Raw genomic sequence first — 19,441 nt, forward strand, 5'->3', positions numbered from 1 at the left:
ATCAAACTTTTCTAACATTTCAGTCTGGCAAAAGTAAACCCACTGTTTTCATTTGGCATGCTTGATGCCATCCTACATTGGCTGACATCTTCTTCCTTTTGAGTACTTTGACAACACAGATTTAGAATCTCTCCATTGCACTATCTAAGGAAGGGATATGAGAAAGACAAGTTTGACTTTATAGTATTTTTACAAGGAAAGTACACTGTTAAACATAGAAACTTCAGTACTGAGGCTATGAAAAGAAGGCACTGCTGAGATTCGAACTCAGGATCTCCTGTTTACGAGACAGGCGCTTTAACCAACTAAGCCACAGCACCACTTTGTGTAAGAGTAGAAAAGCACTACTGGTAGATTCGCCCTCACCTCATGTCTTTCAGTGTCCTTGAATGTCTAGAGATAGACGACTTATGCAAATTCTTTCTTTACTGGACTAATTTTTAGGGCTTCAAGAGTGACAAAAAATACAATCTTTCTTGAATTACTGATATTAAAACCCTAAACTTTGGTTAATCTCTGATAAAGTTTGAGCTTGTCCAACTCTTGACATAATCCACTGTTGTAGATATGATAAGAGCCACTTTGCCAGAAGCTCATACACAATCTTTAGTGAAATTGCACAGACTTGTCAAAATCCTCATTAGATCACATCATCTGGCTACAGACTCTTCCTGTAGACGAGCTGCCGAGTGGTTATGGCGTATGACTACTAATCCATTGTGCTCTGCATGCATGGTTTTTGAATCCCATACTTGTTGAAGTTACCTTCATCTCCAATGTTGAAACTCTAAATTATCTTTTTCAGCCCAAGCAGTGAGTATTTCCAGCATTTCCTGTTCAAGAAGGCTGCTATCAAACTTTTCTAACATTTCAGTCTGGCAAAAGTAAACCCACTGTTTTCATTTGGCATGCTTGATGCCATCCTACATTGGCTGACATCTTCTTCCTTTTGAGTACTTTGACAACACAGATTTAGAATCTCTCCATTGCACTATCTAAGGAAGGGATATGAGAAAGACAAGTTTGACTTTATAGTATTTTTACAAGGAAAGTACACTGTTAAACATAGAAACTTCAGTACTGAGGCTATGAAAAGAAGGCACTGCTGAGATTCGAACTCAGGATCTCCTGTTTACGAGACAGGCGCTTTAACCAACTAAGCCACAGCACCACTTTGTGTAAGAGTAGAAAAGCACTACTGGTAGAGTCGCCCTCACCTCATGTCTTTCAGTGTCCTTGAATGTCTAGAGATAGACGACTTATGCAAATTCTTTCTTTACTGGACTAATTTTTAGGGCTTCAATAGTGACAAAAAATACAATCTTTCTTGAATTACTGATATTAAAACCCTAAACTTTGGTTAATCTCTGATAAAGTTTGAGCTTGTCCAACTCTTGACATAATCCACTGTTGTAGATATGATAAGAGCCACTTTGCCAGAAGCTCATACACAATCTTTAGTGAAATTGCACAGACTTGTCAAAATCCTCATTAGATCACATCATCTGGCTACAGACTCTTCCTGTAGACGAGCTGCCGAGTGGTTATGGCGTATGACTACTAATCCATTGTGCTCTGCATGCATGGTTTTTGAATCCCATACTTGTTGAAGTTACCTTCATCTCCAATGTTGAAACTCTAAATTATCTTTTTCAGCCCAAGCAGTGAGTATTTCCAGCATTTCCTGTTCAAGAAGGCTGCTATCAAACTTTTCTAACATTTCAGTCTGGCAAAAGTAAACCCACTGTTTTCATTTGGCATGCTTGATGCCATCCTACATTGGCTGACATCTTCTTCCTTTTGAGTACTTTGACAACACAGATTTAGAATCTCTCCATTGCACTATCTAAGGAAGGGATATGAGAAAGACAAGTTTGACTTTATAGTATTTTTACAAGGAAAGTACACTGTTAAACATAGAAACTTCAGTACTGAGGCTATGAAAAGAAGGCACTGCTGAGATTCGAACTCAGGATCTCCTGTTTACGAGACAGGCGCTTTAACCAACTAAGCCACAGCACCACTTTGTGTAAGAGTAGAAAAGCACTACTGGTAGAGTCGCCCTCACCTCATGTCTTTCAGTGTCCTTGAATGTCTAGAGATAGACGACTTATGCAAATTCTTTCTTTACTGGACTAATTTTTAGGGCTTCAATAGTGACAAAAAATACAATCTTTCTTGAATTACTGATATTAAAACCCTAAACTTTGGTTAATCTCTGATAAAGTTTGAGCTTGTCCAACTCTTGACATAATCCACTGTTGTAGATATGATAAGAGCCACTTTGCCAGAAGCTCATACACAATCTTTAGTGAAATTGCACAGACTTGTCAAAATCCTCATTAGATCACATCATCTGGCTACAGACTCTTCCTGTAGACGAGCTGCCGAGTGGTTATGGCGTATGACTACTAATCCATTGTGCTCTGCATGCATGGTTTTTGAATCCCATACTTGTTGAAGTTACCTTCATCTCCAATGTTGAAACTCTAAATTATCTTTTTCAGCCCAAGCAGTGAGTATTTCCAGCATTTCCTGTTCAAGAAGGCTGCTATCAAACTTTTCTAACATTTCAGTCTGGCAAAAGTAAACCCACTGTTTTCATTTGGCATGCTTGATGCCATCCTACATTGGCTGACATCTTCTTCCTTTTGAGTACTTTGACAACACAGATTTAGAATCTCTCCATTGCACTATCTAAGGAAGGGATATGAGAAAGACAAGTTTGACTTTATAGTATTTTTACAAGGAAAGTACATTGTTAAACATAGAAACTTCTGTAAGAGGCTATGAAAAGAAGGCACTGCTGAGATTCGAACTCAGGATCTCCTGTTTACAAGACAGGCGCTTTAACCAACTAAGCCACAGCACCACTTTGTTTAAGAGTAGGAAAGCACTACTGGTAGAATCGCCCTCACCTCATGTCTTTCAGTGTCCTTGAATGTCTAGAGATAGACGACTTATGCAAATTCTTTCTTTACTGGACTAATTTTTAGGGCTTCAATAGTGACAAAAAATACAATCTTTCTTGAATTACTGATATTAAAACCCTAAACTTTGGTTAATCTCTGATAAAGTTTGAGCTTGTCCAACTCTTGACATAATCCACTGTTGTAGATATGATAAGAGCCACTTTGCCAGAAGCTCATACACAATCTTTAGTGAAATTGCACAGACTTGTCAAAATCCTCATTAGATCACATCATCTGGCTACAGACTCTTCCTGTAGACGAGCTGCCGAGTGGTTATGGCGTATGACTACTAATCCATTGTGCTCTGCATGCATGGTTTTTGAATCCCATACTTGTTGAAGTTACCTTCATCTCCAATGTTGAAACTCTAAATTATCTTTTTCAGCCCAAGCAGTGAGTATTTCCAGCATTTCCTGTTCAAGAAGGCTGCTATCAAACTTTTCTAACATTTCAGTCTGGCAAAAGTAAACCCACTGTTTTCATTTGGCATGCTTGATGCCATCCTACATTGGCTGACATCTTCTTCCTTTTGAGTACTTTGACAACACAGATTTAGAATCTCTCCATTGCACTATCTAAGGAAGGGATATGAGAAAGACAAGTTTGACTTTATAGTATTTTTACAAGGAAAGTACACTGTTAAACATAGAAACTTCAGTACTGAGGCTATGAAAAGAAGGCACTGCTGAGATTCGAACTCAGGATCTCCTGTTTACGAGACAGGCGCTTTAACCAACTAAGCCACAGCACCACTTTGTGTAAGAGTAGAAAAGCACTACTGGTAGATTCGCCCTCACCTCATGTCTTTCAGTGTCCTTGAATGTCTAGAGATAGACGACTTATGCAAATTCTTTCTTTACTGGACTAATTTTTAGGGCTTCAATAGTGACAAAAAATACAATCTTTCTTGAATTACTGATATTAAAACCCTAAACTTTGGTTAATCTCTGATAAAGTTTGAGCTTGTCCAACTCTTGACATAATCCACTGTTGTAGATATGATAAGAGCCACTTTGCCAGAAGCTCATACACAATCTTTAGTGAAATTGCACAGACTTGTCAAAATCCTCATTAGATCACATCATCTGGCTACAGACTCTTCCTGTAGACGAGCTGCCGAGTGGTTATGGCGTATGACTACTAATCCATTGTGCTCTGCATGCATGGTTTTTGAATCCCATACTTGTTGAAGTTACCTTCATCTCCAATGTTGAAACTCTAAATTATCTTTTTCAGCCCAAGCAGTGAGTATTTCCAGCATTTCCTGTTCAAGAAGGCTGCTATCAAACTTTTCTAACATTTCAGTCTGGCAAAAGTAAACCCACTGTTTTCATTTGGCATGCTTGATGCCATCCTACATTGGCTGACATCTTCTTCCTTTTGAGTACTTTGACAACACAGATTTAGAATCTCTCCATTGCACTATCTAAGGAAGGGATATGAGAAAGACAAGTTTGACTTTATAGTATTTTTACAAGGAAAGTACATTGTTAAACATAGAAACTTCTGTAAGAGGCTATGAAAAGAAGGCACTGCTGAGATTCGAACTCAGGATCTCCTGTTTACAAGACAGGCGCTTTAACCAACTAAGCCACAGCACCACTTTGTTTAAGAGTAGGAAAGCACTACTGGTAGAATCGCCCTCACCTCATGTCTTTCAGTGTCCTTGAATGTCTAGAGATAGACGACTTATGCAAATTCTTTCTTTACTGGACTAATTTTTAGGGCTTCAATAGTGACAAAAAATACAATCTTTATTGAATTACTGATATTAAAACCCTAAACTTTGGTTAATCTCTGATAAAGTTTGAGCTTGTCCAACTCTTGACATAATCCACTGTTGTAGATATGATAAGAGCCACTTTGCCAGAAGCTCATACACAATCTTTAGTGAAATTGCACAGACTTGTCAAAATCCTCATTAGATCACATCATCTGGCTACAGACTCTTCCTGTAGACGAGCTGCCGAGTGGTTATGGCGTATGACTACTAATCCATTGTGCTCTGCATGCATGGTTTTTGAATCCCATACTTGTTGAAGTTACCTTCATCTCCAATGTTGAAACTCTAAATTATCTTTTTCAGCCCAAGCAGTGAGTATTTCCAGCATTTCCTGTTCAAGAAGGCTGCTATCAAACTTTTCTAACATTTCAGTCTGGCAAAAGTAAACCCACTGTTTTCATTTGGCATGCTTGATGCCATCCTACATTGGCTGACATCTTCTTCCTTTTGAGTACTTTGACAACACAGATTTAGAATCTCTCCATTGCACTATCTAAGGAAGGGATATGAGAAAGACAAGTTTGACTTTATAGTATTTTTACAAGGAAAGTACACTGTTAAACATAGAAACTTCAGTACTGAGGCTATGAAAAGAAGGCACTGCTGAGATTCGAACTCAGGATCTCCTGTTTACGAGACAGGCGCTTTAACCAACTAAGCCACAGCACCACTTTGTGTAAGAGTAGAAAAGCACTACTGGTAGATTCGCCCTCACCTCATGTCTTTCAGTGTCCTTGAATGTCTAGAGATAGACGACTTATGCAAATTCTTTCTTTACTGGACTAATTTTTAGGGCTTCAATAGTGACAAAAAATACAATCTTTCTTGAATTACTGATATTAAAACCCTAAACTTTGGTTAATCTCTGATAAAGTTTGAGCTTGTCCAACTCTTGACATAATCCACTGTTGTAGATATGATAAGAGCCACTTTGCCAGAAGCTCATACACAATCTTTAGTGAAATTGCACAGACTTGTCAAAATCCTCATTAGATCACATCATCTGGCTACAGACTCTTCCTGTAGACGAGCTGCCGAGTGGTTATGGCGTATGACTACTAATCCATTGTGCTCTGCATGCATGGTTTTTGAATCCCATACTTGTTGAAGTTACCTTCATCTCCAATGTTGAAACTCTAAATTATCTTTTTCAGCCCAAGCAGTGAGTATTTCCAGCATTTCCTGTTCAAGAAGGCTGCTATCAAACTTTTCTAACATTTCAGTCTGGCAAAAGTAAACCCACTGTTTTCATTTGGCATGCTTGATGCCATCCTACATTGGCTGACATCTTCTTCCTTTTGAGTACTTTGACAACACAGATTTAGAATCTCTCCATTGCACTATCTAAGGAAGGGATATGAGAAAGACAAGTTTGACTTTATAGTATTTTTACAAGGAAAGTACATTGTTAAACATAGAAACTTCTGTAAGAGGCTATGAAAAGAAGGCACTGCTGAGATTCGAACTCAGGATCTCCTGTTTACAAGACAGGCGCTTTAACCAACTAAGCCACAGCACCACTTTGTTTAAGAGTAGGAAAGCACTACTGGTAGAATCGCCCTCACCTCATGTCTTTCAGTGTCCTTGAATGTCTAGAGATAGACGACTTATGCAAATTCTTTCTTTACTGGACTAATTTTTAGGGCTTCAATAGTGACAAAAAATACAATCTTTATTGAATTACTGATATTAAAACCCTAAACTTTGGTTAATCTCTGATAAAGTTTGAGCTTGTCCAACTCTTGACATAATCCACTGTTGTAGATATGATAAGAGCCACTTTGCCAGAAGCTCATACACAATCTTTAGTGAAATTGCACAGACTTGTCAAAATCCTCATTAGATCACATCATCTGGCTACAGACTCTTCCTGTAGACGAGCTGCCGAGTGGTTATGGCGTATGACTACTAATCCATTGTGCTCTGCATGCATGGTTTTTGAATCCCATACTTGTTGAAGTTACCTTCATCTCCAATGTTGAAACTCTAAATTATCTTTTTCAGCCCAAGCAGTGAGTATTTCCAGCATTTCCTGTTCAAGAAGGCTGCTATCAAACTTTTCTAACATTTCAGTCTGGCAAAAGTAAACCCACTGTTTTCATTTGGCATGCTTGATGCCATCCTACATTGGCTGACATCTTCTTCCTTTTGAGTACTTTGACAACACAGATTTAGAATCTCTCCATTGCACTATCTAAGGAAGGGATATGAGAAAGACAAGTTTGACTTTATAGTATTTTTACAAGGAAAGTACTTTGTTAAACATAGAAACTTCTGTAAGAGGCTATGAAAAGAAGGCACTGCTGAGATTCGAACTCAGGATCTCCTGTTTACAAGACAGGCGCTTTAACCAACTAAGCCACAGCACCACTTTGTTTAAGAGTAGAAAAGCACTACTGGTAGATTCGCCCTCACCTCATGTCTTTCAGTGTCCTTGAATGTCTAGAGATAGACGACTTATGCAAATTCTTTCTTTACTGGACTAATTTTTAGGGCTTCAATAGTGACAAAAAATACAATCTTTCTTGAATTACTGATATTAAAACCCTAAACTTTGGTTAATCTCTGATAAAGTTTGAGCTTGTCCAACTCTTGACATAATCCACTGTTGTAGATATGATAAGAGCCACTTTGCCAGAAGCTCATACACAATCTTTAGTGAAATTGCACAGACTTGTCAAAATCCTCATTAGATCACATCATCTGGCTACAGACTCTTCCTGTAGACGAGCTGCCGAGTGGTTATGGCGTATGACTACTAATCCATTGTGCTCTGCATGCATGGTTTTTGAATCCCATACTTGTTGAAGTTACCTTCATCTCCAATGTTGAAACTCTAAATTATCTTTTTCAGCCCAAGCAGTGAGTATTTCCAGCATTTCCTGTTCAAGAAGGCTGCTATCAAACTTTTCTAACATTTCAGTCTGGCAAAAGTAAACCCACTGTTTTCATTTGGCATGCTTGATGCCATCCTACATTGGCTGACATCTTCTTCCTTTTGAGTACTTTGACAACACAGATTTAGAATCTCTCCATTGCACTATCTAAGGAAGGGATATGAGAAAGACAAGTTTGACTTTATAGTATTTTTACAAGGAAAGTACACTGTTAAACATAGAAACTTCAGTACTGAGGCTATGAAAAGAAGGCACTGCTGAGATTCGAACTCAGGATCTCCTGTTTACGAGACAGGCGCTTTAACCAACTAAGCCACAGCACCACTTTGTGTAAGAGTAGAAAAGCACTACTGGTAGAGTCGCCCTCACCTCATGTCTTTCAGTGTCCTTGAATGTCTAGAGATAGACGACTTATGCAAATTCTTTCTTTACTGGACTAATTTTTAGGGCTTCAATAGTGACAAAAAATACAATCTTTCTTGAATTACTGATATTAAAACCCTAAACTTTGGTTAATCTCTGATAAAGTTTGAGCTTGTCCAACTCTTGACATAATCCACTGTTGTAGATATGATAAGAGCCACTTTGCCAGAAGCTCATACACAATCTTTAGTGAAATTGCACAGACTTGTCAAAATCCTCATTAGATCACATCATCTGGCTACAGACTCTTCCTGTAGACGAGCTGCCGAGTGGTTATGGCGTATGACTACTAATCCATTGTGCTCTGCATGCATGGTTTTTGAATCCCATACTTGTTGAAGTTACCTTCATCTCCAATGTTGAAACTCTAAATTATCTTTTTCAGCCCAAGCAGTGAGTATTTCCAGCATTTCCTGTTCAAGAAGGCTGCTATCAAACTTTTCTAACATTTCAGTCTGGCAAAAGTAAACCCACTGTTTTCATTTGGCATGCTTGATGCCATCCTACATTGGCTGACATCTTCTTCCTTTTGAGTACTTTGACAACACAGATTTAGAATCTCTCCATTGCACTATCTAAGGAAGGGATATGAGAAAGACAAGTTTGACTTTATAGTATTTTTACAAGGAAAGTACATTGTTAAACATAGAAACTTCTGTAAGAGGCTATGAAAAGAAGGCACTGCTGAGATTCGAACTCAGGATCTCCTGTTTACAAGACAGGCGCTTTAACCAACTAAGCCACAGCACCACTTTGTTTAAGAGTAGGAAAGCACTACTGGTAGAATCGCCCTCACCTCATGTCTTTCAGTGTCCTTGAATGTCTAGAGATAGACGACTTATGCAAATTCTTTCTTTACTGGACTAATTTTTAGGGCTTCAATAGTGACAAAAAATACAATCTTTATTGAATTACTGATATTAAAACCCTAAACTTTGGTTAATCTCTGATAAAGTTTGAGCTTGTCCAACTCTTGACATAATCCACTGTTGTAGATATGATAAGAGCCACTTTGCCAGAAGCTCATACACAATCTTTAGTGAAATTGCACAGACTTGTCAAAATCCTCATTAGATCACATCATCTGGCTACAGACTCTTCCTGTAGACGAGCTGCCAAGTGGTTATGGCGTATGACTACTAATCCATTGTGCTCTGCATGCATGGTTTTTGAATCCCATACTTGTTGAAGTTACCTTCATCTCCAATGTTGAAACTCTAAATTATCTTTTTCAGCCCAAGCAGTGAGTATTTCCAGCATTTCCTGTTCAAGAAGGCTGCTATCAAACTTTTCTAACATTGGCTGACATCTTCTTCCTTTTGAGTACTTTGACAACACAGATTTAGAATCTCTCCATTGCACTATCTAAGGAAGGGATATGAGAAAGACAAGTTTGACTTTATAGTATTTTTACAAGGAAAGTACACTGTTAAACATAGAAACTTCAGTACTGAGGCTATGAAAAGAAGGCACTGCTGAGATTCGAACTCAGGATCTCCTGTTTACGAGACAGGCGCTTTAACCAACTAAGCCACAGCACCACTTTGTGTAAGAGTAGAAAAGCACTACTGGTAGAGTCGCCCTCACCTCATGTCTTTCAGTGTCCTTGAATGTCTAGAGATAGACGACTTATGCAAATTCTTTCTTTACTGGACTAATTTTTAGGGCTTCAATAGTGACAAAAAATACAATCTTTCTTGAATTACTGATATTAAAACCCTAAACTTTGGTTAATCTCTGATAAAGTTTGAGCTTGTCCAACTCTTGACATAATCCACTGTTGTAGATATGATAAGAGCCACTTTGCCAGAAGCTCATACACAATCTTTAGTGAAATTGCACAGACTTGTCAAAATCCTCATTAGATCACATCATCTGGCTACAGACTCTTCCTGTAGACGAGCTGCCGAGTGGTTATGGCGTATGACTACTAATCCATTGTGCTCTGCATGCATGGTTTTTGAATCCCATACTTGTTGAAGTTACCTTCATCTCCAATGTTGAAACTCTAAATTATCTTTTTCAGCCCAAGCAGTGAGTATTTCCAGCATTTCCTGTTCAAGAAGGCTGCTATCAAACTTTTCTAACATTTCAGTCTGGCAAAAGTAAACCCACTGTTTTCATTTGGCATGCTTGATGCCATCCTACATTGGCTGACATCTTCTTCCTTTTGAGTACTTTGACAACACAGATTTAGAATCTCTCCATTGCACTATCTAAGGAAGGGATATGAGAAAGACAAGTTTGACTTTATAGTATTTTTACAAGGAAAGTACATTGTTAAACATAGAAACTTCTGTAAGAGGCTATGAAAAGAAGGCACTGCTGAGATTCGAACTCAGGATCTCCTGTTTACAAGACAGGCGCTTTAACCAACTAAGCCACAGCACCACTTTGTTTAAGAGTAGGAAAGCACTACTGGTAGAATCGCCCTCACCTCATGTCTTTCAGTGTCCTTGAATGTCTAGAGATAGACGACTTATGCAAATTCTTTCTTTACTGGACTAATTTTTAGGGCTTCAATAGTGACAAAAAATACAATCTTTATTGAATTACTGATATTAAAACCCTAAACTTTGGTTAATCTCTGATAAAGTTTGAGCTTGTCCAACTCTTGACATAATCCACTGTTGTAGATATGATAAGAGCCACTTTGCCAGAAGCTCATACACAATCTTTAGTGAAATTGCACAGACTTGTCAAAATCCTCATTAGATCACATCATCTGGCTACAGACTCTTCCTGTAGACGAGCTGCCAAGTGGTTATGGCGTATGACTACTAATCCATTGTGCTCTGCATGCATGGTTTTTGAATCCCATACTTGTTGAAGTTACCTTCATCTCCAATGTTGAAACTCTAAATTATCTTTTTCAGCCCAAGCAGTGAGTATTTCCAGCATTTCCTGTTCAAGAAGGCTGCTATCAAACTTTTCTAACATTGGCTGACATCTTCTTCCTTTTGAGTACTTTGACAACACAGATTTAGAATCTCTCCATTGCACTATCTAAGGAAGGGATATGAGAAAGACAAGTTTGACTTTATAGTATTTTTACAAGGAAAGTACACTGTTAAACATAGAAACTTCTGTAAGAGGCTATGAAAAGAAGGCACTGCTGAGATTCGAACTCAGGATCTCCTGTTTACAAGACAGGCGCTTTAACCAACTAAGCCACAGCACCACTTTGTTTAAGAGTAGAAAAGCACTACTGGTAGATTCGCCCTCACCTCATGTCTTTCAGTGTCCTTGAATGTCTAGAGATAGACGACTTATGCAAATTCTTTCTTTACTGGACTAATTTTTAGGGCTTCAATAGTGACAAAAAATACAATCTTTCTTGAATTACTGATATTAAAACCCTAAACTTTGGTTAATCTCTGATAAAGTTTGAGCTTGTCCAACTCTTGACATAATCCACTGTTGTAGATATGATAAGAGCCACTTTGCCAGAAGCTCATACACAATCTTTAGTGAAATTGCACAGACTTGTCAAAATCCTCATTAGATCACATCATCTGGCTACAGACTCTTCCTGTAGACGAGCTGCCGAGTGGTTATGGCGTATGACTACTAATCCATTGTGCTCTGCATGCATGGTTTTTGAATCCCATACTTGTTGAAGTTACCTTCATCTCCAATGTTGAAACTCTAAATTATCTTTTTCAGCCCAAGCAGTGAGTATTTCCAGCATTTCCTGTTCAAGAAGGCTGCTATCAAACTTTTCTAACATTTCAGTCTGGCAAAAGTAAACCCACTGTTTTCATTTGGCATGCTTGATGCCATCCTACATTGGCTGACATCTTCTTCCTTTTGAGTACTTTGACAACACAGATTTAGAATCTCTCCATTGCACTATCTAAGGAAGGGATATGAGAAAGACAAGTTTGACTTTATAGTATTTTTACAAGGAAAGTACACTGTTAAACATAGAAACTTCAGTACTGAGGCTATGAAAAGAAGGCACTGCTGAGATTCGAACTCAGGATCTCCTGTTTACGAGACAGGCGCTTTAACCAACTAAGCCACAGCACCACTTTGTGTAAGAGTAGAAAAGCACTACTGGTAGAGTCGCCCTCACCTCATGTCTTTCAGTGTCCTTGAATGTCTAGAGATAGACGACTTATGCAAATTCTTTCTTTACTGGACTAATTTTTAGGGCTTCAATAGTGACAAAAAATACAATCTTTCTTGAATTACTGATATTAAAACCCTAAACTTTGGTTAATCTCTGATAAAGTTTGAGCTTGTCCAACTCTTGACATAATCCACTGTTGTAGATATGATAAGAGCCACTTTGCCAGAAGCTCATACACAATCTTTAGTGAAATTGCACAGACTTGTCAAAATCCTCATTAGATCACATCATCTGGCTACAGACTCTTCCTGTAGACGAGCTGCCGAGTGGTTATGGCGTATGACTACTAATCCATTGTGCTCTGCATGCATGGTTTTTGAATCCCATACTTGTTGAAGTTACCTTCATCTCCAATGTTGAAACTCTAAATTATCTTTTTCAGCCCAAGCAGTGAGTATTTCCAGCATTTCCTGTTCAAGAAGGCTGCTATCAAACTTTTCTAACATTTCAGTCTGGCAAAAGTAAACCCACTGTTTTCATTTGGCATGCTTGATGCCATCCTACATTGGCTGACATCTTCTTCCTTTTGAGTACTTTGACAACACAGATTTAGAATCTCTCCATTGCACTATCTAAGGAAGGGATATGAGAAAGACAAGTTTGACTTTATAGTATTTTTACAAGGAAAGTACATTGTTAAACATAGAAACTTCTGTAAGAGGCTATGAAAAGAAGGCACTGCTGAGATTCGAACTCAGGATCTCCTGTTTACAAGACAGGCGCTTTAACCAACTAAGCCACAGCACCACTTTGTTTAAGAGTAGGAAAGCACTACTGGTAGAATCGCCCTCACCTCATGTCTTTCAGTGTCCTTGAATGTCTAGAGATAGACGACTTATGCAAATTCTTTCTTTACTGGACTAATTTTTAGGGCTTCAATAGTGACAAAAAATACAATCTTTATTGAATTACTGATATTAAAACCCTAAACTTTGGTTAATCTCTGATAAAGTTTGAGCTTGTCCAACTCTTGACATAATCCACTGTTGTAGATATGATAAGAGCCACTTTGCCAGAAGCTCATACACAATCTTTAGTGAAATTGCACAGACTTGTCAAAATCCTCATTAGATCACATCATCTGGCTACAGACTCTTCCTGTAGACGAGCTGCCAAGTGGTTATGGCGTATGACTACTAATCCATTGTGCTCTGCATGCATGGTTTTTGAATCCCATACTTGTTGAAGTTACCTTCATCTCCAATGTTGAAACTCTAAATTATCTTTTTCAGCCCAAGCAGTGAGTATTTCCAGCATTTCCTGTTCAAGAAGGCTGCTATCAAACTTTTCTAACATTTCAGTCTGGCAAAAGTAAACCCACTGTTTTCATTTGGCATGCTTGATGCCATCCTACATTGGCTGACATCTTCTTCCTTTTGAGTACTTTGACAACACAGATTTAGAATCTCTCCATTGCACTATCTAAGGAAGGGATATGAGAAAGACAAGTTTGACTTTATAGTATTTTTACAAGGAAAGTACATTGTTAAACATAGAAACTTCTGTAAGAGGCTATGAAAAGAAGGCACTGCTGAGATTCGAACTCAGGATCTCCTGTTTACAAGACAGGCGCTTTAACCAACTAAGCCACAGCACCACTTTGTTTAAGAGTAGGAAAGCACTACTGGTAGAATCGCCCTCACCTCATGTCTTTCAGTGTCCTTGAATGTCTAGAGATAGACGACTTATGCAAATTCTTTCTTTACTGGACTAATTTTTAGGGCTTCAATAGTGACAAAAAATACAATCTTTATTGAATTACTGATATTAAAACCCTAAACTTTGGTTAATCTCTGATAAAGTTTGAGCTTGTCCAACTCTTGACATAATCCACTGTTGTAGATATGATAAGAGCCACTTTGCCAGAAGCTCATACACAATCTTTAGTGAAATTGCACAGACTTGTCAAAATCCTCATTAGATCACATCATCTGGCTACAGACTCTTCCTGTAGACGAGCTGCCAAGTGGTTATGGCGTATGACTACTAATCCATTGTGCTCTGCATGCATGGTTTTTGAATCCCATACTTGTTGAAGTTACCTTCATCTCCAATGTTGAAACTCTAAATTATCTTTTTCAGCCCAAGCAGTGAGTATTTCCAGCATTTCCTGTTCAAGAAGGCTGCTATCAAACTTTTCTAACATTGGCTGACATCTTCTTCCTTTTGAGTACTTTGACAACACAGATTTAGAATCTCTCCATTGCACTATCTAAGGAAGGGATATGAGAAAGACAAGTTTGACTTTATAGTATTTTTACAAGGAAAGTACACTGTTAAACATAGAAACTTCAGTACTGAGGCTATGAAAAGAAGGCACTGCTGAGATTCGAACTCAGGATCTCCTGTTTACGAGACAGGCGCTTTAACCAACTAAGCCACAGCACCACTTTGTGTAAGAGTAGAAAAGCACTACTGGTAGAGTCGCCCTCACCTCATGTCTTTCAGTGTCCTTGAATGTCTAGAGATAGACGACTTATGCAAATTCTTTCTTTACTGGACTAATTTTTAGGGCTTCAATAGTGACAAAAAATACAATCTTTCTTGAATTACTGATATTAAAACCCTAAACTTTGGTTAATCTCTGATAAAGTTTGAGCTTGTCCAACTCTTGACATAATCCACTGTTGTAGATATGATAAGAGCCACTTTGCCAGAAGCTCATACACAATCTTTAGTGAAATTGCACAGACTTGTCAAAATCCTCATTAGATCACATCATCTGGCTACAGACTCTTCCTGTAGACGAGCTGCCGAGTGGTTATGGCGTATGACTACTAATCCATTGTGCTCTGCATGCATGGTTTTTGAATCCCATACTTGTTGAAGTTACCTTCATCTCCAATGTTGAAACTCTAAATTATCTTTTTCAGCCCAAGCAGTGAGTATTTCCAGCATTTCCTGTTCAAGAAGGCTGCTATCAAACTTTTCTAACATTTCAGTCTGGCAAAAGTAAACCCACTGTTTTCATTTGGCATGCTTGATGCCATCCTACATTGGCTGACATCTTCTTCCTTTTGAGTACTTTGACAACACAGATTTAGAATCTCTCCATTGCACTATCTAAGGAAGGGATATGAGAAAGACAAGTTTGACTTTATAGTATTTTTACAAGGAAAGTACATTGTTAAACATAGAAACTTCTGTAAGAGGCTATGAAAAGAAGGCACTGCTGAGATTCGAACTCAGGATCTCCTGTTTACAAGACAGGCGCTTTAACCAACTAAGCCACAGCACCACTTTGTTTAAGAGTAGGAAAGCACTACTGGTAGAATCGCCCTCACCTCATGTCTTTCAGTGTCCTTGAATGTCTAGAGATAGACGACTTATGCAAATTCTTTCTTTACTGGACTAATTTTTAGGGCTTCAATAGTGACAAAAAATACAATCTTTATTGAATTACTGATATTAAAACCCTAAACTTTGGTTAATCTCTGATAAAGTTTGAGCTTGTCCAACTCTTGACATAATCCACTGTTGTAGATATGATAAGAGCCACTTTGCCAGAAGCTCATACACAATCTTTAGTGAAATTGCACAGACTTGTCAAAATCCTCATTAGATCACATCATCTGGCTACAGACTCTTCCTGTAGACGAGCTGCCAAGTGGTTATGGCGTATGACTACTAATCCATTGTGCTCTGCATGCATGGTTTTTGAATCCCATACTTGTTGAAGTTACCTTCATCTCCAATGTTGAAACTCTAAATTATCTTTTTCAGCCCAAGCAGTGAGTATTTCCAGCATTTCCTGTTCAAGAAGGCTGCTATCAAACTTTTCTAACATTGGCTGACATCTTCTTCCTTTTGAGTACTTTGACAACACAGATTTAGAATCTCTCCATTGCACTATCTAAGGAAGGGATATGAGAAAGACAAGTTTGACTTTATAGTATTTTTACAAGGAAAGTACACTGTTAAACATAGAAACTTCTGTAAGAGGCTATGAAAAGAAGGCACTGCTGAGATTCGAACTCAGGATCTCCTGTTTACAAGACAGGCGCTTTAACCAACTAAGCCACAGCACCACTTTGTTTAAGAGTAGAAAAGCACTACTGGTAGATTCGCCCTCACCTCATGTCTTTCAGTGTCCTTGAATGTCTAGAGATAGACGACTTATGCAAATTCTTTCTTTACTGGACTAATTTTTAGGGCTTCAATAGTGACAAAAAATACAATCTTTCTTGAATTACTGATATTAAAACCCTAAACTTTGGTTAATCTCTGATAAAGTTTGAGCTTGTCCAACTCTTGACATAATCCACTGTTGTAGATATGATAAGAGCCACTTTGCCAGAAGCTCATACACAATCTTTAGTGAAATTGCACAGACTTGTCAAAATCCTCATTAGATCACATCATCTGGCTACAGACTCTTCCTGTAGACGAGCTGCCGAGTGGTTATGGCGTATGACTACTAATCCATTGTGCTCTGCATGCATGGTTTTTGAATCCCATACTTGTTGAAGTTACCTTCATCTCCAATGTTGAAACTCTAAATTATCTTTTTCAGCCCAAGCAGTGAGTATTTCCAGCATTTCCTGTTCAAGAAGGCTGCTATCAAACTTTTCTAACATTTCAGTCTGGCAAAAGTAAACCCACTGTTTTCATTTGGCATGCTTGATGCCATCCTACATTGGCTGACATCTTCTTCCTTTTGAGTACTTTGACAACACAGATTTAGAATCTCTCCATTGCACTATCTAAGGAAGGGATATGAGAAAGACAAGTTTGACTTTATAGTATTTTTACAAGGAAAGTACACTGTTAAACATAGAAACTTCAGTACTGAGGCTATGAAAAGAAGGCACTGCTGAGATTCGAACTCAGGATCTCCTGTTTACGAGACAGGCGCTTTAACCAACTAAGCCACAGCACCACTTTGTGTAAGAGTAGAAAAGCACTACTGGTAGAGTCGCCCTCACCTCATGTCTTTCAGTGTCCTTGAATGTCTAGAGATAGACGACTTATGCAAATTCTTTCTTTACTGGACTAATTTTTAGGGCTTCAATAGTGACAAAAAATACAATCTTTCTTGAATTACTGATATTAAAACCCTAAACTTTGGTTAATCTCTGATAAAGTTTGAGCTTGTCCAACTCTTGACATAATCCACTGTTGTAGATATGATAAGAGCCACTTTGCCAGAAGCTCATACACAATCTTTAGTGAAATTGCACAGACTTGTCAAAATCCTCATTAGATCACATCATCTGGCTACAGACTCTTCCTGTAGACGAGCTGCCGAGTGGTTATGGCGTATGACTACTAATCCATTGTGCTCTGCATGCATGGTTTTTGAATCCCATACTTGTTGAAGTTACCTTCATCTCCAATGTTGAAACTCTAAATTATCTTTTTCAGCCCAAGCAGTGAGTATTTCCAGCATTTCCTGTTCAAGAAGGCTGCTATCAAACTTTTCTAACATTTCAGTCTGGCAAAAGTAAACCCACTGTTTTCATTTGGCATGCTTGATGCCATCCTACATTGGCTGACATCTTCTTCCTTTTGAGTACTTTGACAACACAGATTTAGAATCTCTCCATTGCACTATCTAAGGAAGGGATATGAGAAAGACAAGTTTGACTTTATAGTATTTTTACAAGGAAAGTACATTGTTAAACATAGAAACTTCTGTAAGAGGCTATGAAAAGAAGGCACTGCTGAGATTCGAACTCAGGATCTCCTGTTTACAAGACAGGCGCTTTAACCAACTAAGCCACAGCACCACTTTGTTTAAGAGTAGGAAAGCACTACTGGTAGAATCGCCCTCACCTCATGTCTTTCAGTGTCCTTGAATGTCTAGAGATAGACGACTTATGCAAATTCTTTCTTTACTGGACTAATTTTTAGGGCTTCAATAGTGACAAAAAATACAATCTTTATTGAATTACTGATATTAAAACCCTAAACTTTGGTTAATCTCTGATAAAGTTTGAGCTTGTCCAACTCTTGACATAATCCACTGTTGTAGATATGATAAGAGCCACTTTGCCAGAAGCTCATACACAATCTTTAGTGAAATTGCACAGACTTGTCAAAATCCTCATTAGATCACATCATCTGGCTACAGACTCTTCCTGTAGACGAGCTGCCAAGTGGTTATGGCGTATGACTACTAATCCATTGTGCTCTGCATGCATGGTTTTTGAATCCCATACTTGTTGAAGTTACCTTCATCTCCAATGTTGAAACTCTAAATTATCTTTTTCAGCCCAAGCAGTGAGTATTTCCAGCATTTCCTGTTCAAGAAGGCTGCTATCAAACTTTTCTAACATTGGCTGACATCTTCTTCCTTTTGAGTACTTTGACAACACAGATTTAGAATCTCTCCATTGCACTATCTAAGGAAGGGATATGAGAAAGACAAGTTTGACTTTATAGTATTTTTACAAGGAAAGTACACTGTTAAACATAGAAACTTCAGTACTGAGGCTATGAAAAGAAGGCACTGCTGAGATTCGAACTCAGGATCTCCTGTTTACGAGACAGGCGCTTTAACCAACTAAGCCACAGCACCACTTTGTGTAAGAGTAGAAAAGCACTACTGGTAGAGTCGCCCTCACCTCATGTCTTTCAGTGTCCTTGAATGTCTAGAGATAGACGACTTATGCAAATTCTTTCTTTACTGGACTAATTTTTAGGGCTTCAATAGTGACAAAAAATACAATCTTTCTTGAATTACTGATATTAAAACCCTAAACTTTGGTTAATCTCTGATAAAGTTTGAGCTTGTCCAACTCTTGACATAATCCACTGTTGTAGATATGATAAGAGCCACTTTGCCAGAAGCTCATACACAATCTTTAGTGAAATTGCACAGACTTGTCAAAATCCTCATTAGATCACATCATCTGGCTACAGACTCTTCCTGTAGACGAGCTGCCGAGTGGTTATGGCGTATGACTACTAATCCATTGTGCTCTGCATGCATGGTTTTTGAATCCCATACTTGTTGAAGTTACCTTCATCTCCAATGTTGAAACTCTAAATTATCTTTTTCAGCCCAAGCAGTGAGTATTTCCAGCATTTCCTGTTCAAGAAGGCTGCTATCAAACTTTTCTAACATTTCAGTCTGGCAAAAGTAAACCCACTGTTTTCATTTGGCATGCTTGATGCCATCCTACATTGGCTGACATCTTCTTCCTTTTGAGTACTTTGACAACACAGATTTAGAATCTCTCCATTGCACTATCTAAGGAAGGGATATGAGAAAGACAAGTTTGACTTT

At 38.3% G+C, this 19,441-nt stretch overlaps 23 non-coding genes across 23 annotated transcripts; all 23 read right to left on the minus strand.

The window, feature by feature from the left end:
* Nucleotides 1–246: 246 nt before the first annotated feature.
* On the minus strand, nt 247–320 carry TRNAT-CGU (transfer RNA threonine (anticodon CGU)). Its single transcript has one exon. It is a non-coding gene; the product is annotated as a tRNA-Thr (tRNA).
* Nucleotides 321–1,097: 777 nt separating this feature from the next.
* TRNAT-CGU (transfer RNA threonine (anticodon CGU)) lies at nt 1,098–1,171 on the minus strand. The gene has a single exon. It is a non-coding gene; the product is annotated as a tRNA-Thr (tRNA).
* A 777-nt stretch (nt 1,172–1,948) lies between these two features.
* Nucleotides 1,949–2,022, minus strand: TRNAT-CGU (transfer RNA threonine (anticodon CGU)). The gene has a single exon. It is a non-coding gene; the product is annotated as a tRNA-Thr (tRNA).
* A 776-nt stretch (nt 2,023–2,798) lies between these two features.
* On the minus strand, nt 2,799–2,872 carry TRNAT-UGU (transfer RNA threonine (anticodon UGU)). Its single transcript has one exon. It is a non-coding gene; the product is annotated as a tRNA-Thr (tRNA).
* Nucleotides 2,873–3,649: 777 nt separating this feature from the next.
* Nucleotides 3,650–3,723, minus strand: TRNAT-CGU (transfer RNA threonine (anticodon CGU)). Its single transcript has one exon. It is a non-coding gene; the product is annotated as a tRNA-Thr (tRNA).
* A 776-nt stretch (nt 3,724–4,499) lies between these two features.
* TRNAT-UGU (transfer RNA threonine (anticodon UGU)) lies at nt 4,500–4,573 on the minus strand. The gene has a single exon. It is a non-coding gene; the product is annotated as a tRNA-Thr (tRNA).
* A 777-nt stretch (nt 4,574–5,350) lies between these two features.
* TRNAT-CGU (transfer RNA threonine (anticodon CGU)) lies at nt 5,351–5,424 on the minus strand. The gene has a single exon. It is a non-coding gene; the product is annotated as a tRNA-Thr (tRNA).
* Nucleotides 5,425–6,200: 776 nt separating this feature from the next.
* TRNAT-UGU (transfer RNA threonine (anticodon UGU)) lies at nt 6,201–6,274 on the minus strand. The gene has a single exon. It is a non-coding gene; the product is annotated as a tRNA-Thr (tRNA).
* A 776-nt stretch (nt 6,275–7,050) lies between these two features.
* TRNAT-UGU (transfer RNA threonine (anticodon UGU)) lies at nt 7,051–7,124 on the minus strand. The gene has a single exon. It is a non-coding gene; the product is annotated as a tRNA-Thr (tRNA).
* Nucleotides 7,125–7,901: 777 nt separating this feature from the next.
* TRNAT-CGU (transfer RNA threonine (anticodon CGU)) lies at nt 7,902–7,975 on the minus strand. The gene has a single exon. It is a non-coding gene; the product is annotated as a tRNA-Thr (tRNA).
* Nucleotides 7,976–8,751: 776 nt separating this feature from the next.
* On the minus strand, nt 8,752–8,825 carry TRNAT-UGU (transfer RNA threonine (anticodon UGU)). The gene has a single exon. It is a non-coding gene; the product is annotated as a tRNA-Thr (tRNA).
* A 717-nt stretch (nt 8,826–9,542) lies between these two features.
* On the minus strand, nt 9,543–9,616 carry TRNAT-CGU (transfer RNA threonine (anticodon CGU)). Its single transcript has one exon. It is a non-coding gene; the product is annotated as a tRNA-Thr (tRNA).
* Nucleotides 9,617–10,392: 776 nt separating this feature from the next.
* TRNAT-UGU (transfer RNA threonine (anticodon UGU)) lies at nt 10,393–10,466 on the minus strand. Its single transcript has one exon. It is a non-coding gene; the product is annotated as a tRNA-Thr (tRNA).
* A 716-nt stretch (nt 10,467–11,182) lies between these two features.
* TRNAT-UGU (transfer RNA threonine (anticodon UGU)) lies at nt 11,183–11,256 on the minus strand. Its single transcript has one exon. It is a non-coding gene; the product is annotated as a tRNA-Thr (tRNA).
* Nucleotides 11,257–12,033: 777 nt separating this feature from the next.
* Nucleotides 12,034–12,107, minus strand: TRNAT-CGU (transfer RNA threonine (anticodon CGU)). The gene has a single exon. It is a non-coding gene; the product is annotated as a tRNA-Thr (tRNA).
* A 776-nt stretch (nt 12,108–12,883) lies between these two features.
* On the minus strand, nt 12,884–12,957 carry TRNAT-UGU (transfer RNA threonine (anticodon UGU)). The gene has a single exon. It is a non-coding gene; the product is annotated as a tRNA-Thr (tRNA).
* Nucleotides 12,958–13,733: 776 nt separating this feature from the next.
* Nucleotides 13,734–13,807, minus strand: TRNAT-UGU (transfer RNA threonine (anticodon UGU)). Its single transcript has one exon. It is a non-coding gene; the product is annotated as a tRNA-Thr (tRNA).
* A 717-nt stretch (nt 13,808–14,524) lies between these two features.
* Nucleotides 14,525–14,598, minus strand: TRNAT-CGU (transfer RNA threonine (anticodon CGU)). The gene has a single exon. It is a non-coding gene; the product is annotated as a tRNA-Thr (tRNA).
* A 776-nt stretch (nt 14,599–15,374) lies between these two features.
* TRNAT-UGU (transfer RNA threonine (anticodon UGU)) lies at nt 15,375–15,448 on the minus strand. The gene has a single exon. It is a non-coding gene; the product is annotated as a tRNA-Thr (tRNA).
* A 716-nt stretch (nt 15,449–16,164) lies between these two features.
* Nucleotides 16,165–16,238, minus strand: TRNAT-UGU (transfer RNA threonine (anticodon UGU)). The gene has a single exon. It is a non-coding gene; the product is annotated as a tRNA-Thr (tRNA).
* Nucleotides 16,239–17,015: 777 nt separating this feature from the next.
* TRNAT-CGU (transfer RNA threonine (anticodon CGU)) lies at nt 17,016–17,089 on the minus strand. Its single transcript has one exon. It is a non-coding gene; the product is annotated as a tRNA-Thr (tRNA).
* Nucleotides 17,090–17,865: 776 nt separating this feature from the next.
* On the minus strand, nt 17,866–17,939 carry TRNAT-UGU (transfer RNA threonine (anticodon UGU)). Its single transcript has one exon. It is a non-coding gene; the product is annotated as a tRNA-Thr (tRNA).
* A 717-nt stretch (nt 17,940–18,656) lies between these two features.
* On the minus strand, nt 18,657–18,730 carry TRNAT-CGU (transfer RNA threonine (anticodon CGU)). The gene has a single exon. It is a non-coding gene; the product is annotated as a tRNA-Thr (tRNA).
* Nucleotides 18,731–19,441: the final 711 nt, after the last annotated feature.

The sequence above is a fragment of the Anomaloglossus baeobatrachus genome, chromosome 7 (assembly GCF_048569485.1).
Source record: "Anomaloglossus baeobatrachus isolate aAnoBae1 chromosome 7, aAnoBae1.hap1, whole genome shotgun sequence".
Taxonomy (NCBI): domain Eukaryota; kingdom Metazoa; phylum Chordata; class Amphibia; order Anura; family Aromobatidae; genus Anomaloglossus; species Anomaloglossus baeobatrachus.